At 35.1% G+C, this 17,216-nt stretch overlaps 1 pseudogene; it reads right to left on the bottom strand.

Moving 5' to 3' along the window:
- Positions 1-51: 51 nt before the first annotated feature.
- On the bottom strand, positions 52-725 carry LOC120079288 (putative calcium-binding protein CML13 pseudogene; annotated as a pseudogene).
- Positions 726-17,216: the final 16,491 nt, after the last annotated feature.

The following is a 17,216-nucleotide window of genomic DNA, read 5'->3' as shown; positions in this document are numbered from 1 at the left end:
AGAAATCATTCCAGTAAAGCACAAAAAACCAATTTTCCATTACTTCCTCCTTCATTGGGCCGCCATTCGAGCAATGAAACCTCATACTGAATTCTTCCATTGGATCCAACCTTAACTTCTCAAATCCACTCACAACTCCGACGGCTCAAGCTTCTCACCTATACTCATCAACGTGTGCTGGCGAATGAAGGGCTCAGGTTTCATGTGCTTGGACATAATTTCAAGAAAGCAATTGAAATCAAAAGGAGCAGTGAGATTCCCCTTGACGATAATGGCTTTGAGTTTGGTTTGATTGGGGTTGTCGACGAAGGGATGCATTAGAATCTCGAGTTCCGATACGGCGTCCGATCATTGTCTTTGATATTGAAGAGGGTAAAGGCCTCTCTCAGGGAGGATTTCTGATCATCACTCAAATCTTTGCCCCATCTTTGGTTTCAATTTAGGTTTGAACCTTCATAAATCTTAAATTTTTCTTTTATTTCTTTTTTTCCTTTCCCTTTGATGCTCGCCTAAGTGTTAAAGAATACATGCTGAAATTAACTTTACAAGTCTATTGTAACACTTTTTTGTAAAGTCCTATATAAATACAACTTAGCTAGCTCATAAATGTACTGAAACAAAAGAAACTATCCTAGCTACTTATCTGTATTCTTTAATAACTCTGTAAGTTTTGAATAAAACTCAGCTCCTCCGTGGATGTAGGCCTTCTTGAAGCCGAACCACATTAAAGACTGGTGTCCTTCCTCTTCCTCTTCTCGTTACTCATTATGCATAACTATTCACTCATCATCTTCATCATATTTCTCTAAGAAGTTTAACAACTTTTCCCTTCTGTATCTCTCCTCTCTCGAGCTCTCTGATCTAAAATAAAGAAAAATGAAAGATAGTCATTCAAGGAAATCTGATTGTGTGAGTGCCTAGGATTAATCTTGGCCATCAACGTGTAAGGCAAGATCAAGCTTTCACACGAATTGTGCTTTCAGCACATGGTATTCAAGGCAAAGTTTTCTTTCGGTTGGTTTTGAGCTAAAACATTTTTCAAGTTTGGGCCTTGGTGGGACTTTCACAGAGTCCACCAAATTATCAGCAAAGCCCAACAAAGTTGTAATGACCCGAGTTTAGGAGGAGTACATGAATGAACCAGTATCACATCCGAACGAGAGGGATCCCGAGGACATGAAAGTATGGTCAAGAAAAGCTTAAAATAATTGAAAGTTACTATCTATATTAACAAGGTGCACCTTCCTTTTCGGTGGCTCAATCATAAGAACTCCAAAGTTAAGCATGCTTAGCTTGGAGCAATCCTATGTAGGGTGACCTCCTGGTAATTTTCCTAGGATGCATGTGAGTGAGGACAAAGCATGTTGAAAGGACCCATGTTGGTTTTTGGGGATAACTTTCACTTCTAAAAGCATTCAAGGCAAGTGAAATGACGTAGCCAGGTCGCAGGGGATGTAGGGGAATGCCGGGGCCATGAGACTAAAGATTTGCCAAATAAGCTTTTCTTGAGAGAAATATTTTTACTTTCAAGATAAGTTCTTCAAAAATCTTGATGCAAGCATAATTCCATAGAAGAAGGCAAAGAAAAATCGAAGATTCGATTAGATGCAAGTATAGAAAGGGTAGTCCACTCAGTAGGGGAAGACTCTTTTTTCTATTCAGATACCCTAGCTACATCAAATCAAAAGGCTAATGATGATGGACCAGCTAAGAACCTAGATTGAGTTATTGATTCATGGTGTTCTTTTCACATGACACCTCACAAGGACTAGTTCAACACATACAAAGATCTAGATGGAGGTTCAATATACATGGGTAACAACCACTCATATCCATTCATGTGGAGACATGCAAGCAGGAGTGTCCTATACAAAGAGTTTTTATAAGACCGGACCATGATGGTAAGTCTTTTTATATAACGCCTTTGATAATTGAGACATACATTTCACTATAATGACCATAGGTGACATGACCTTAATCTTGAGTGTTTTGGGAACTCCTGCCTATGAGGGAGGTCATTTAATTAGTATGGGTAAGAGTGACCAGATTGCCAACTCAACAAGCCTACCTTTTTGGGGATTTGTCTAATTGAGGAGCTGGGAACTCAGTTACACAAGTTGGAATTCACTTTTTCCACAAAGCAGGGGTAAGTAGATAAATTGCTCCCTTAAGGGTTGACTCCGGGTCTTGAACATAGTGGCCACACCCTCTCTTTGGAAGAAATGACTCAGTCATAGTAGGACTATGACTTATTGTTCATTAGAGAAATCAATGGTACTTAAGGAGTTAGATGTAACTACAGGGGCAAAACGGTAAATTGACTCAACTGTACTTACGAGCGATTTGTGAAGGGTTATCGCACTGTTGATTGGTTATATGGACACATAAATATATTTATATGAGAAGAGTGCAGTTATCGGTCTTTAGTGGAGTGCCCAACAGTTAATAGATGGTTGATCTCACGACTAAAGAGTTTAGTTAGTTATTCACGTATTGTTGGAGCTTCAAGCTACAGGTCCATAAGATCCTCTTGGTAGCTCAATGGGTTCAAGTTGAGAATCAGATTTTGGGTTAGCTTGAAGTGTTCAAATTAACAAGAGGAAATTCAATTATATATGATATAATTGTTGTGATGTACTAGATACATTAATTGGAAGATTATACAAATATGATTTATATTAAGTACCATAAAATAGAAAAAGAACTATGGTTTATATGTTTCATATGCTGAAATATTAAAACTATAAGTTATAAATATAATATGATAAGTTGGTTATCATATTTATTTATTTATATTAATTATATGATAATTAATTCTTTTTCTCTAATAACCAATTGAGTGGGAGGTTATTGGAAGTTTTATGGCAACCGTGAGATAAAAGAAAAATTGTTTTCCAAAATTAGTAGTTGTTCCATTCGGATTTTCTCACGGAAAAAGCTATCAAGTAAAAATAGTTTTTACTAAGCGATAACGTTGACAAAGTCTACACGATCAGCTAAGAGTTGACTATACGATAGTTACTCTTTTGATCGTTGCTACACGATCGAGTAGCAAAGTCTACTTGATAGGCTTCAATTTGCTAAACGATCGAGTACATCGTCTATGCGATAGACATTATTCTTATCTCCCACTTATTCGATCGTCTACTCAATCACATACCTCCTGTCTTCCTCAATCCAAGATCATACAAAGCCCACAACTCCTGGATTCTCACACCGAGAATACCAAGGTAACACTTATGGTGGTGTTCTACATCCATTCGTGAATCAAGTTGGACTCGATTGAGTTTGAGGAGCTTTTGGTTGTTCGTGTTGTTGGTGGGCTGTTTGTTGCGTTCGAGTGTTGTTGTGGACGCATTGGAGACTTTCCGAGGGATATTTGAAGAATGGTTCTTCAAAGGTACACATACTCTATCCCTTGAATCCTGTTTTAACATGCTGTAATTTCTGTTGATGCATAATCTATTCGTTTCCGTTTAAGACTGTGATTATTGTGTTCAATCTGAATGGAATTTGGAACGATCCATTTCCGCTGCTCATGGAGATCTCTGTTTGTGATTTTCTTTAATTGGTGTCAGAGCTAGGTTGTTCAGATATTCCAAATTCCATTGTTGTTTTGCACTTCTTTTACAGTCGTGGTGGGTTTTAAGTTTGTTCTGCAATTCGTTTAAATGTTCAATGTGTTTGTGGATGTGTTGATGAATGTTTACGGGATGGTTGCCTGTGTTTAAAGCTTTTTTTAAGTTTACAAAGTGTTAATTTGTAAGGGCCCCTGCGTTTTTTGGGCATAATTAACAAGCAATCGAGTATGTATTCAAAGTGTTTGAAGTTGTTTTGAGTCATTCGTGATGAAGTTTCGAAGCATGGAGATGTGGTTCTCATCGAGAAAGAAGACCAAAGGTTGGTCGCATCGTGTAACCCAAGCTAAACGATCGTTGAGATTTGGCTAAACGATCGTGTAGAAAAATTCTGTCCGATCGTGTAGTATTTACTAAACAATCGCATGGCTAATGTTAAACGATAGTGTAAAGAGTTTACTCTATCACGTAGTGTTGGTTGCTCGATCGCGTGGATGCTTGGGGTAAACGATCGCATAGAGTATTTGATGCTTGTCGTTTAATAAAATGCGCGCGCACTAAATGATCGTGTAGTTCAGCATGCTTCATCGCATAGTCACTGACTACACGATCACTCGATATACGATACTTTATGCTTGCTCAGTGATCGTTTAGATGATTATGCTTCACCGCATCGTTGTCGTCTACTCGATCGTTTAAGGCTTGCATTGCACGATCGTGTGGCCTTCATGCTTCATCGCATAGTCAAAGGTATACGATCATTGCTAAACGATTGGTTATGCTCACACAACGTTGCTAAACGATCACAAGGAGTTGGTACACGATCAAGGAGACGCGATCTTCGCTTGGACGGTTCAAGACCTGGTTCGCCTGTTTGAACTAGTGACTCTTTGTGCTTTGTAATAGTTAGCTTTTTCTTGAGGATTTGAGGCCAATTATCCCGATTTATCAACTTTTATTTAATGTACATTAGATGTTTATTTGTTTATATGCCATAGTGTATGACATATAGATTTAAAACCCACTTTAGATTATGCATTTTATTCATGCATCATATATTATAAGTGTTATAATATAGTCAATGACATAATGAAATTACAAGAAAGCATGCTCATGCATCATATAATATAAGAGTTATATTTATGCATGCATTAAGCATATTCATGCATCATCTTTATATTATAAGAGTTATAGTATAAGGGTGTATGGAAGCATGTATGCTTGGTTCATTGCTTTGTTATATAAGTGTTATATACCAGTAGTAATGAATGAACAATGCATGGAGCATGACACTTAGGCTTATTTATAAGAGTTATGAATACCTTGTATGTGTTGCTTTGCATTGAGGTTGGTTTTAGTTGTTTCCTGTTATAAGTGTTATAATGGAAATTAGAACTAAAATCAATAAGAAAGAGTTGCATGCGAACTTAGGTGAACTCATGTTTTAAAAAGGTTTTAAAATTGGATTGAGATAAACCTAATTTCACGGTTCTAATGAGATTAGATACCTAAGTTTAATCTTTTGAATCAGTTTAATAGGATTAAATTGATTGGAATAAAAGATTAAATTTGTATTAAATCTATCTGTAAGGGACCTTCTTTCTAAGGCGGGTTTTGTCTAGACTGGGGTATTTAAGCTGACGGAAACGGAACACCCCTACCTGGAAAGGTGAATTACATAGATTTGCTGCAAGCATGCAACAGTTGGTCAAAGACTTCATTAAAAAGTTTAATGAATGATGATAAAAAGTTGTTCAATTTTCCAAAGTAAGAGTTACTTTTGGGCAAACCTAAAAAGTCAGTTAAAATCGTTAGTTGTGTTTTTTTCTAAGTAAACTAAACCCTAGGTTATAAAATGCTCAGTGGGAGGAAAAGATATATATGATATGTCAATTCCACTCACGTTTCTCCCTGAATGTTCACGTCGTGAGATTCATGCTTGGCCTCGTGGTGCCCTGGGAGCATCCCCCTTCAGATGGTGTTTGTATGAGTCAATATTAAGGTAGACGGAGAGAGTATTTATAGTAAGTGGGTGAAGGATGTGTGTCAACATGTCCTACAGTCTCCTTCATTGGTTTGCACCGTGAGATCTTCTTGCACAGCCTCGTGGCGCCCTAGGAGCGTCCCCCTTCAGATGGTTTTGTGCGGTTGGTCATTATCAAGGTGAGCTCCATAAATAGATAAGTCGCTTTAGTTTTTACCCCAATTGGATTTTTCATCTTCGGATTGGTTGCTTGGGGCGAAACTTTAGGATCTAAAATGAAGGGTCATATTTGCGGGAAATTGTTAAGCAAGTTAATGATTTCTTGACCAAATCAATGATGGTCAGTCGTTATAGGAACAAGAGTCGTTCTGGTATTAATGACTGGTTGAGAGTGTCTCAATTCAGAGGAGGGATAAATTGACTATCCTTCGGTGGCTTTTGTCATAAACCACTGAAGCGTCATTGCAAAACTAGATGTCATACAGGGTTCATTTAGATTTTGCGAAACCAAATTGGATGTGGTATTTAAAGAGTATTTGCTAAAATCTAATGTAGATCAATGTGTTTGTTTTTTCAGCAACATGTATGATTTTTCGTTAGTTGCCTCTTTTAATTTGACCGATTACATACATTGTAAAGAGTCTCTTAAAACATATTTCGTGGTGAACGACCTCGAGTTTGTCATGGTTGAGGAGTGTCCTCAAGTCTCGACCCTTGATGCACCGCGAAATGTTCGTAATGCATATGAGGAGTGGATGAAGGCTAATTCGATGGATTGACTTCACATTTTGGCTTGCATACTTGATGCATTGGCCAAAAGGGTTGAGAACATGGTCATTGCACATGAGATCATGGACTCATTGCAAGAATTGTTTGAACGTCAATTCTCACTTTTTGAGCAAAAAGGGATGGATGACAAAGAAACCAGTAGTCTCAGTTCCAAAGATAATTTCCAGTCTTTCTTGAATGTCAAGGGACTAAAAGAGAAAGCAATTATTACTGACTCAGATGAAGTTCATCGACGAGAAGTGTTCTCTGAAATGGAACTTGAAGCTTATTTAGGTTCTGACACTGATACCATTACTCTCCAGAAGAGGAAGAAGTCTAAAGACAGTAAATGTGATTTATTTGTCTTGTAGATGTGTTTGGTAGAGAATGACGATTCTGCCTGGATACTTGATTCAGGTGCTACTAATCACATAAGTTCTTCCTACCAAGGATTTAGTTCATGGAAAACGTTGGAAGTTGGAGAGATGCCTCTTTGATTCGATATTGGTGAGGTTGTTTCAGCTGTTGCTGTAGGCAGGCTGAAGTTATTTTTGGACAAGAAACGTTATCTGTTACTGGATAATATTTTTGTGGTTCCTCATATCAAGAGAAACTTAATCTCGATTTCTTGTCTGATTAAACAAGGTTATACCGTCTCCTTTTCTGAGAGTAAAGTATTTATTTTCAAGAATGGTATGGAGATTGGTTTTGGATCAATGGAAAATAACTTATATATACTAAGGCCGTTAGTCATAAAAGCCTTGCTTAATACTGAAATGTTCAAAACAGCGACAATTGCAAAAAGACCAAAGGTTTCTCCTAAGGAAAACGCCCATCTTTGGCATCTAAGGTTAGGTCACATCAACCTCAATAGGATTGAGAAGTTGGTGCAATGTGGACTTCTAAAAAGTTTAGAAGAAAACTCATTGTTGGTATGTGAATCATGTTTTGAAGGCAAGATGACCAAACGACATTTTACTGGAAAAAGTTATAGAGCCAAGGAAACCTTGGAGCTTATACATTCAGACCTCTGTGGTTCGATGAGTGTTAGAGCTCGAGGTGAGTATGAATATTTCATCTCTTTTATAGATGATATTCAAGATATGAGTATCTATACCTAATGCAACGTAAGTCTGACGCTCTTGACAAGTTCAAGGAGTATAAGGCTGAAGTTGAAAACTTGTTAGGTAAGAAGATAAAAACATTATGATATGATCGTGGTGGAGAGTATATGGACCTTGAATTCCAGAACTATATGTTAAAACATGGAATCATGTCCCAATTCTCGGCCCCAGGTATACCTTAGTAGAATGGTGTATCAGAAAGAAGAAACAGAAATCTGTTGGACATGGTTCGGTCTATGATGAGTTATGTTTATCTTCCAAACTCGTTTTGGAGATTTGTAGTGGAGACTGCATGTTACATTTTGAACAACGTTCCCTCAAAGAGTGTTTTTGAAACACCTTTTGAGTTGTGGAGAGGTCGTAAAGGTAGTTTACACCACTTCAGGATTTGGGGATGTCTGGCCCACGTGCTAGTGGCTAACTCTAAAAAGTTGGAACCACGTTTGAAAGTTTGCCTCTTTGTAGGCTACCCCAAGGAAACGAGGGGTAGATACTTCTGTGATCCGAGTGAGAACAAGGTGTTTGTGTCAACAAATGCTATCTTCATGGAAAAAGACCACATCAGGGATAATAAACCACGAAGAAAGCTTGTTTTACATGAGATTTTTAGTGAGACTACTGCGAGTTTAACTAGAGTTGTTGAACAGACTGATAGATCAACAAGAGTTGTTGATGTCAGTTCATCTAGTCAACCATCTCAAGAGTTGAGATTGCCTTGACGTAGTGGGAGGGTTATGAACCTGCCGGAATGCTTCATGGGTTTGACTGAAGCCCAAAACACCATGTCTGATGATGGGGTTGGGGATCCATTGTCTTATAAGCAAGCAATGGAAGATGTTGACAAAGATGAGTGGATTAAACCCATGAATCAAGAAATGGAGTCTATATACTTCAATTCTGTCTGAGAACTTGTGAATCAGCTTGATGGGGTAAAACCTATAGGGTGTAAGTGGATCTACAAGAGAAAATGAGGTGTATATGAAAAGGCGCATACCTTTAAGGCTAGACTCATGACAAAGGGTTATACCCATGTCGGGGGAGTGGACTATGAGGAAACTTTCTCACCCATTGTCATGTTGAAGTCTATCAGGATTCTCTTGTCTATAGCCACATTTTATGATTATGAGATATGACAAATGGACATCAAGACTGCCTTTTTGAATGGTAATCTTGAAGAGACCATCTACATGGCTCAACCAGAAGAATTCATTGTTCCAGATCAAGAGCAAAGAGTTTGCAAGCTTAATAGGTCTATTTATAGGCTGAAACAAACATCTAGTTCGTGGAACATTAGATTTGATAGTGCGATCAAATCGTTTGGCTTTGATCAAAATGTTGATGAGCCTTGTGTTTACAAGAAAATAATCAATAGCTCAGTAGCTTTCCTAATGTTGTATCTGGATGATATCCTACTCATTGGAAATGATATAGCTCTTCTCACTGACACTAAAAAGTGGCTAGCCACTCAATTCAAAATGAAAGATTTGGGAGCGGCGCAATATGTTCTAAGGATCCAGATCATTTGGGATCGTAAGAACAAGAGGTTGGCCTTGTCTCATGCATTGTGCATTGACAATATATTGATCAGGTACAAGATGTAGAATTCTAAGAAGTGCTTATCACCCTTTAGGCATGGAATTATTTTGTCTAAGGAGCAGTGTCCTAAGACACCTCAAGAGGTTGAGGAAATGAGACGGATTCCCTATACTTTGGTTGTTGGTAGCCTTATGTATGCAATGTTATGTACTAAACTTGACATTTGCTATACAGTAGGGATTGTCAGTCGATATCAGTCCAATCTAGGATTAGATCACTGGATGGCGGTCAAAACTATTCTCAAGTATCTTCGGAGAACAAGAGACTATATGCCCGTGTATGGAGATAAGGATTTGATTCTTACAGGATACACAAACTTTGACTTTCAGACTGATAGAGATTCTCGAAAATCGACATTAGGGTCAGTGTTCACTCTGAATGGAGGGGCTGTAGTTTGGTGAAGCATCAAACAAGGATGCATCATGGACTCCACTATGGAAGCCGAATACGTAGCCGCTTGTGAAGCTGCTAAAGATATTGTTTGGCTTAGGAAGTTTCTTACAGATTTGGAAGCTGTTCCAAATATGTCTTTGCTGATCACTCTCTATTCTGATAATAACAGGGTTGTGGCAAATTCAAAGGAACCTCAGAGTCACCGTAGAGGCAAGCATATTGAACGAAAGTATCATTTGATCAGGAAGATTGTACATAGCGGTGATGTGATAGTCACGAATATCGCATCGGAGCATAACGTTGTTGATCCGTTTACAAAGGCTCTCATGGCTAAAGTGTTCGAGGGTCATCTGGAGAGTCTTGGTCTATGGGACATGCGGCACTTTGTCTAGGGCAAGTGGGAGGTGATATTGGAGTATAGAGTATGACCTAGTTTATTGTATATTGTACTGTTTTATGTATTGTACATTAATCTCCTGAGACATTAGGACATGTTTGAGATTGTTGAGATTGGTGTCCTAATTCTCCCGGCGGTCTCGTAGTTTGTAAACTTTTTGTACACATTGTTATGAATAAAATAAATATTATTTTATTTGCATTTACTTCTCCAATAAACTAAGATCCATGGTTATTTCATGTAAACTTAAGCATGTATGTGAGACATACAAGTGGATCATGCCTTAAGTAATAACCTAAATGGTTTTTAGTATAAGGATAAAGGAGCGATACCTTATCCTGGTGACACTACGGATACGACTCGCTTTGTAGATATTTACAAGTGTTGTAAAATGCTACAAATGGTCTGATCCTGACCATTCATGTGGAGACATAAGAGCGAAGGTGTCCTATACAAAGAGTTTGTATAAGACCGGACCACGAGATGATTAGTCTCTTTATATAACGCCTTTGATAATTGAGACTTACATTTCACTATAATGACTATAAGTGACATGACCTTAATCTTGAGTGTTTTGAGAACTCCTACCTATGAGGGCGATCCTTTGATTAATATGGGTGAGAGTGGCCAGATTGCCAACTCAACAAGCCTACCTTTTTTGGAAATTTGTCTAATTGGGGAGCTGGGTACTCAGTTACACAAGATGAAATTCACTCATTCCTCGAAACAAGGGTAAGTAAATAAATTACTCTCTTAAGGGTTGATTTTGAGTCTTGAATATAGTGGCCACACCCTTTCTTTGGAAGAGAGGACTCAGTCATAGTAGGACTATGACTTATTGTTCATTAGAGAAATCAATGGTACTTAAGGAGTTAGATGTAACTATAAGGGCAAAATGGTAAATTGACTCAACTGTATTTACGAGCGATTTGTGAAGGGTTATCGCACTGTTGATTGGTTATATGGACACATAAATATATTTGTAGTGAGAAGAGTGTAGTTATCGGTCTTTAGTGGAGTGTTCAACAGTTAACAGATGGTTGATTTCGCAACTAAAGAGTTTAGTCAATTATTCATGTATCGTTGGAGCTTCAAGCTACAGGTTCATAAGGTCCCCTTGATAGCTCAATGGGTTCAAGTTAAGAATCAGATTTTGGGTAGTTTGAAGTGTTCAAATTAACCAGAGAAAATTCAATTATATATGATATAATTAGTGTGATGTATTAGATACATTAATTGGAGGATTAATATAAATATGATTTATATTAAGTACCATAAAATAGAAAAAGAACTATGGTTTATATGTTTCATATGATGGAATATTAAAACTATAAGTTATAAATATAATATGATAAGTTGGTTATTATATTTATTTATAATATATTAATTCTTTTTCTCTGATAATCGATTGAGTGGGAGGTTATTAGAAGTTTTATGGTAACTGTGAGATAAAAGGAAAATTGTTTTCCAAAATTAGTAGTTGTTCAATTCGGATTTTCTCACGGAAAAAGCTATCAAGTAAAAATAGTTTTTACTAAGCGATAGCGTTGACAGAGTCTACACGATCAGCTAAGAGTTGACTATATGATAGTTACTCTTTTGATCGTTGCTACACGATCGAGTAGCAAAGTCTATGTGATAGGCTTCAGTTTGCTAAACGATCGAGTATATCGTCTATACGATAGACAATATTCTTATTTCCCATTTACTCGATCGTCTACTCGATCACATACCTCCTGTCCTCAATCCAAGATCATACAGAGCCCACAACTTTTGAATTCTCACACCGAAAATACCAAGGTACACTTGTGGTGGTATTCTACATCCATTCGTGAATTAAGTTGGACTCGATTAAGTTCGAGGAGTTGTTGGTTGTTCGTGCTGTTGGTGGGCTGTTCGTTGCGTATGAGCGTTGTTGTGGACGTATTGGAGATTGTTTGGGGGATACTTGAAGAATGGTTCTTCAAAGATACACATACTCTATCCCTTGAATCTTGTTTTAGCATGCTGTAAATTCTGTTGATACATAATCTATTCGTTTTCGTTTAAGACTGTGATTGTTGTGTTCAATCTGAATGGAATTTGGAACGATCCACTTTCGCTGCTAATGGAGATCTCTTTTTTTGATTTCCTTCAAAGACAAGGTATTGACTACAATGAGATCTTTTTCCCTATAGTTAAACAAACTTCAATCAGGCTACTACTATATATTGTGGCACAACAAGATCTAGAGCTAGAACGACTTGATGTTAAGACAACTTTCCTACATGGTTTTCTAAATGAGACCATCTACACGTGTCAACCTAAAGGCTATGAAGTCAAAGGGAAAGAAGGCCATTACTGTCTATTAAAGAAGTCTATCTATGGACTAAACAATCTCCTAAGTGTTGGAACAAAAGATTCAATGACTTCGTATAGAAGAATGGATTTATTAAAAGTTCCTATGATAGTTGTGTCTATATAAACTCTAACATCTATGCTAATCCTATCTATCTACTCCTATATGTAGATGATATGCTGCTGTCAGGTACTACTATGAAAGATCTAAAGCAAGTGATAGACTTGTTGAAATCAGAATTTGAAATGAAAGACATAGGTAGTGCAAACAGAATATTATGCATAGACATCAAAAGAGACAGATCCGCATACAGATTAAGCATTGATCAGTCACAATATTATGAGAAGTTAATCAAGAAATATCATATGACAGAGGCCAAGACAGTTTGCAACCAATAACACATAATTTTAAACTTTCATCAGAAAATTCACCAAAGGAAACAGATATTCAACACTTAAAGGAAATGTCTACTGTTCCCTACTCCCAAGCAGTGGAAAGTCTGATGTATCTTATGATTTCTACAAGGCCTGACATTGTCTATGCTACAAGTTTGGTCAATAGGTACATGACTAACCCTGGCAAGGGGCACTGAGAAGCTACCAAGTAGATTATGAGGTACTTCAAAGGCACTATGAGTGCCAGACTGTTATATCAACAGACATTAAACAGTGAACTTGAGCTAATAGGCTTTGTGGACTCAGATTATGCAGGGGAGTTAGACAGAAGAAGGTCCCTATGAGGTTATATCTTCCTATATGGAAACTGTGTACTTAGCTAGAAAGCTACTCTACAGTCAGTGGTAGCTCTTTCTACCACTGAGGTAGAGTTTATAGCACTATCATAAGCTGTTAAGGAAGGTTTATGGCTTAAAGGGCTACTACTTGACTTCGGAATTAAACAGAATACAGTCAAGATATATTGCGACAATCAATGTACCATACACTTATCTAAACATCCACAATATCATAATTGAACAAAACATATCGATGTTAAATACCATTTCATAAGGGAACAGATAGAAGGAAAGAAAATAGAAGTATTGAAGATCCATACCTCAGAGAATGCCTCTGATATGCTGACCAAGGCAGTGACCCATCTCAAACTTCAGAAGTGCCTCGACATCATTGGGTTTGAGTTGAGAGACAAAGGATGAAGAAGAAAAGATTAGCAAAAAGAGGAGCTGAAACCTTTTAAAATTCATTTCAAGATGGAGATTTGTTAAGGAGTACATGCTAAAATTAACTTTACAAGTATGTTATAATAGTTTTTTGTAAAGTCCTATATAAATACAACTTAGCTAGCTCATAAATGTATTGAAACAAAAGAGACTATCCTACCTACTTATCTGTATTCTTCAAGAACTCTGCAAGTTTTGAATAAAATTCAGCTCCTCCGTGGATGTAGGCTTTCTTGAAGTCGGACCACGTTAAAGATTGGCGTCCTTCTTATTTCTCTTCTCTTTACTCTTTATGCATAACTATTCACTCATCATCTTCATCATATTTCTTTAAGAAGTTCAACAACATTTCCCCTCTGTATTTCTCTTCTCTCTCGAGCTCTCTGATCTGAAAGAAAGAAAAATGAAAGATAATCATTCAAGAAAATCTGATTGTGTGAGTGCCTAGGATTAGTCTTGGCCATCAACATGTAAGGCAAGATCAAGCTTTCACACGGATTGTGTTTTCAGCACATGGTATTCAAGGCAAGGTTTTCTTTCGGCTGCTTTTGAGCTGAAACGTTTTTCAAGTTTAGGCCTCGATGGGACTTTCACAAAGCCCACCAAATTATCAACAAAGCCCAACACTAAGAGTGGAAGAAGACACTTTTTTTCCCCTTCTATTAACCCATCAAGTTTTCATGCTACCACTGCCACCACGGTGGTTAAAGTCTTTTTAGCATAATTTTTTTTCCCTTTTTAACTTTTGTGAATTGACAAGTTTGTTCATATTTAATTGAACATCAACTAATACAAGGGTCCGATTGCAACACTTATTAAACTATAGGGGGTTAATCAAATTTAAAATTTGAGGGTGTAATTGCAACAAACTCCATAATATAGGAGTGGTTTGTGCAATTTTCCCTAAGAACAAGCAAATGATATCAAAATGAACAATAACAAAGTTTGTACTATTGACTGGAAGATTAGAAATCTGATTCTTCCATCCATATAGTATCTAAAAAATGTAAAAATATATTAGATGAACGACAAATAATTTGTCATAATCTTTATATTTAAGAATGCTTGATAAAGTGATAACTCACCATTAATTTTTTTAATCAATTCCACATCACTTTCTCTCAAAGTCAAACTCAATATTTTAGGGTTAAGAAATCATTTGATTTTTAATTAAGTTCCCCATCTTACCCCAATAAGATCTCTTGTTGAAATTCAAAAGGTGGTGGAATGCTTTTTAATTGTATAGCAAATGACATTATCTCAAAGCCAACCAATTTTGTATCCAATATGGCCAACAACACATTCCCATTCAACTTCATTATAGTTTTTAAAGTAAATAAGATGTTAATCTAAATCAAATCTACTTTATCTAAATCATCTATTTTTCTTTAAACTACATTATCATTGTGACAGAATTTATCTCAGTTTAGTTTAAACCATACGTAAGTATATGGATCATGGTAAAAAACAAAATACAACAAAAGAAAATGTTTTACTTTTAGTCATTGAATTATATTTTATTTCCACTAATATCTAATAACATTTATTGTAACTATTCAAAATTATAAAAATTCTTTGATCGTAGATGATGTAAGAGTATTAAAGCTAACCATATGTAACTCTATCATTTATGTAAAATTTGTAGTATCAATCTTTAATTTAAAGAAAATTAGAATAAGTTCACAAATCAAACTTCTTTCATGAAAAAATCAATAAAGGTAGTGTGAACAAATCCAGAACATCAACCAAAAGGAATAAATTATGCAAAATCCCAATATGTCGATTTTCATAATTTTGATTTCCTATCTTGCGGACCTTATTATATATTTTAAACAAATAAAAATTTTAAAAAATCACTATCATATATTCCAAAGATATTTATTTTATTATACATTAAAAAATTACGACACCCGTTCACCATTCCCTTCATCTAAACTTTGTAAACTCTTGGTTATATACGATGTGATCTGATATTAAATGGCACATGTGACATAAATCTTATCTTTTACTAAGAAAAAAAATATGTATCCTTAAATATATAATATTCTTACAATAAATTCCAATTAAAGTGGGAACCATACCCACCTAGCTAGCTTCTTTTGGAAATCCCAAAATATTAAACTAATAAAAATATGAGCCTACTAATCTTGAACTAGCAAGAGTTTATTGAAGGCTTTCTTCGACTCTCTAATAATGTCAGACACATTCTCGGATGTGAACTTTGACTTATCAAGATCATCTTTCTTAGACCTCCAAAGCCATCAATAGGGACGTTTCCTCTATTTCTTAACGTTTTCTTTTGGTTTAGTTCCCGTTGTACTAAAAAAAGTATTCATCATATAATAGAGAAAGATTTTTAATTATTAATTTAAATTTGATTTACTTTCCTCATAGTTTAATGTACAAATTATAAATTTTTTAAGGTGATTTATTTGGTTTAATATTGAATGACCCAATAAAAGAAAAATCAAAGAGAGTAGATATAATGACAAAAGAATACTTAATTTTGAATTGTTAAAATAACACAATTTTATTGATCTTAGTTTTCATTTTCAATCGTGTCGAGATATATATTATATGAGATATGTTGGTTAAGGATAAAAGATTGAGTTTGATAATTTGGTCGCGAGTTTAGAGACAAAGAAGGAGAAATTATGATAAAGTATATTTATATTTAAACATATTTAATTATGAAAGATATAATACATGCACTAGAACAAAGAAGTATGTCAAAGACAATTAAGGGATCTTGCATAGGTAAATCTGATCATAATAATAAATGCATTGGAAAAGATTGAATTGTATCAAGAAAAATATTTTAATACCCAAAGAATGTGTAGGTGAATATGAATAAGAAAAAATGTGCTTGACTTTAGAGTAAACTTGAAGTAACAAAACCAACATTTTCTTTTGATTTGTATTTATGTTCCATTATCTTAGAAAAGTTACATCTATAGCTATTTTATATATAACCAATTTTTATTTAATATATATCTAATCAATTTTTAAATTTAAGAATGATTTATAAGTAATATAACATATATTTCAATCTGAACATAGTTCAAATTGTTTAGATACTTTCAATTCAATAAGTTAAACATTAGATTCTCAAAATTTTACACGTTAATTGGATTTATTAATGAGAAATCATATAAAAAAATCATTTGGAATTAAAAATTACAAATACGAATAAGTTTTAAGCATATAACATAACCTACAAAATTACACTATTTTAGGAATATTTAGAGATCTTGTATCTCTATTTCTTTTACAAATTCTTTCATATAGGTATTAGTGCATCATTTAGATATGAGAAACTTAAGGATGAATGTAAGATTAAATTTTCTTGTGCGTCTTAAATCAACCCCTCGAGTTTGTGTTAACGTATAATGTTTTTTTTTTTCCTTTATTTTTAAATTCAAAAAGCAAATAATTACAAAATTATTTTGTTTAATTATTCAAGATTTATGGATTGATCTCCATCCTATCCCACAAATTGTTAAAATATAATATATATATATATATACACACACACATATGTTTCAATACTCTTAACACAAAAATATATGTCAAGATGAATATAACTCAATTGACATAAAGTTATACTATCAACTTTAAGTCAGAAGATTGATTCTCTAGTTTTATGTATTATAAAAATATATATATATATAAATATCAAATATATTCTTCAACTTTTTTTAAAAAAATATTAGTATGTCATCAAATTTTTATATTTGTGTCTAATAGAAATTTTCGAATTTTTTTATTTTTTTTATCCAATAATAAGTCATTGATTTATTCAACCATGGTTTAAAAAGAAAAAAAATTACCTAATTGAACACAACTCAAAGTGTGGGGTTT

The sequence above is a fragment of the Benincasa hispida genome, chromosome 6 (assembly GCF_027475165.1).
Source record: "Benincasa hispida cultivar pf3 chromosome 6, pf3_genome.v1.1, whole genome shotgun sequence".
Classification (NCBI taxonomy): Eukaryota; Viridiplantae; Streptophyta; class Magnoliopsida; order Cucurbitales; family Cucurbitaceae; genus Benincasa; species Benincasa hispida.
The sequence above is the reverse complement of the archived record's forward strand: the minus strand, read 5'-3'. Positions and strand labels throughout refer to the sequence as shown.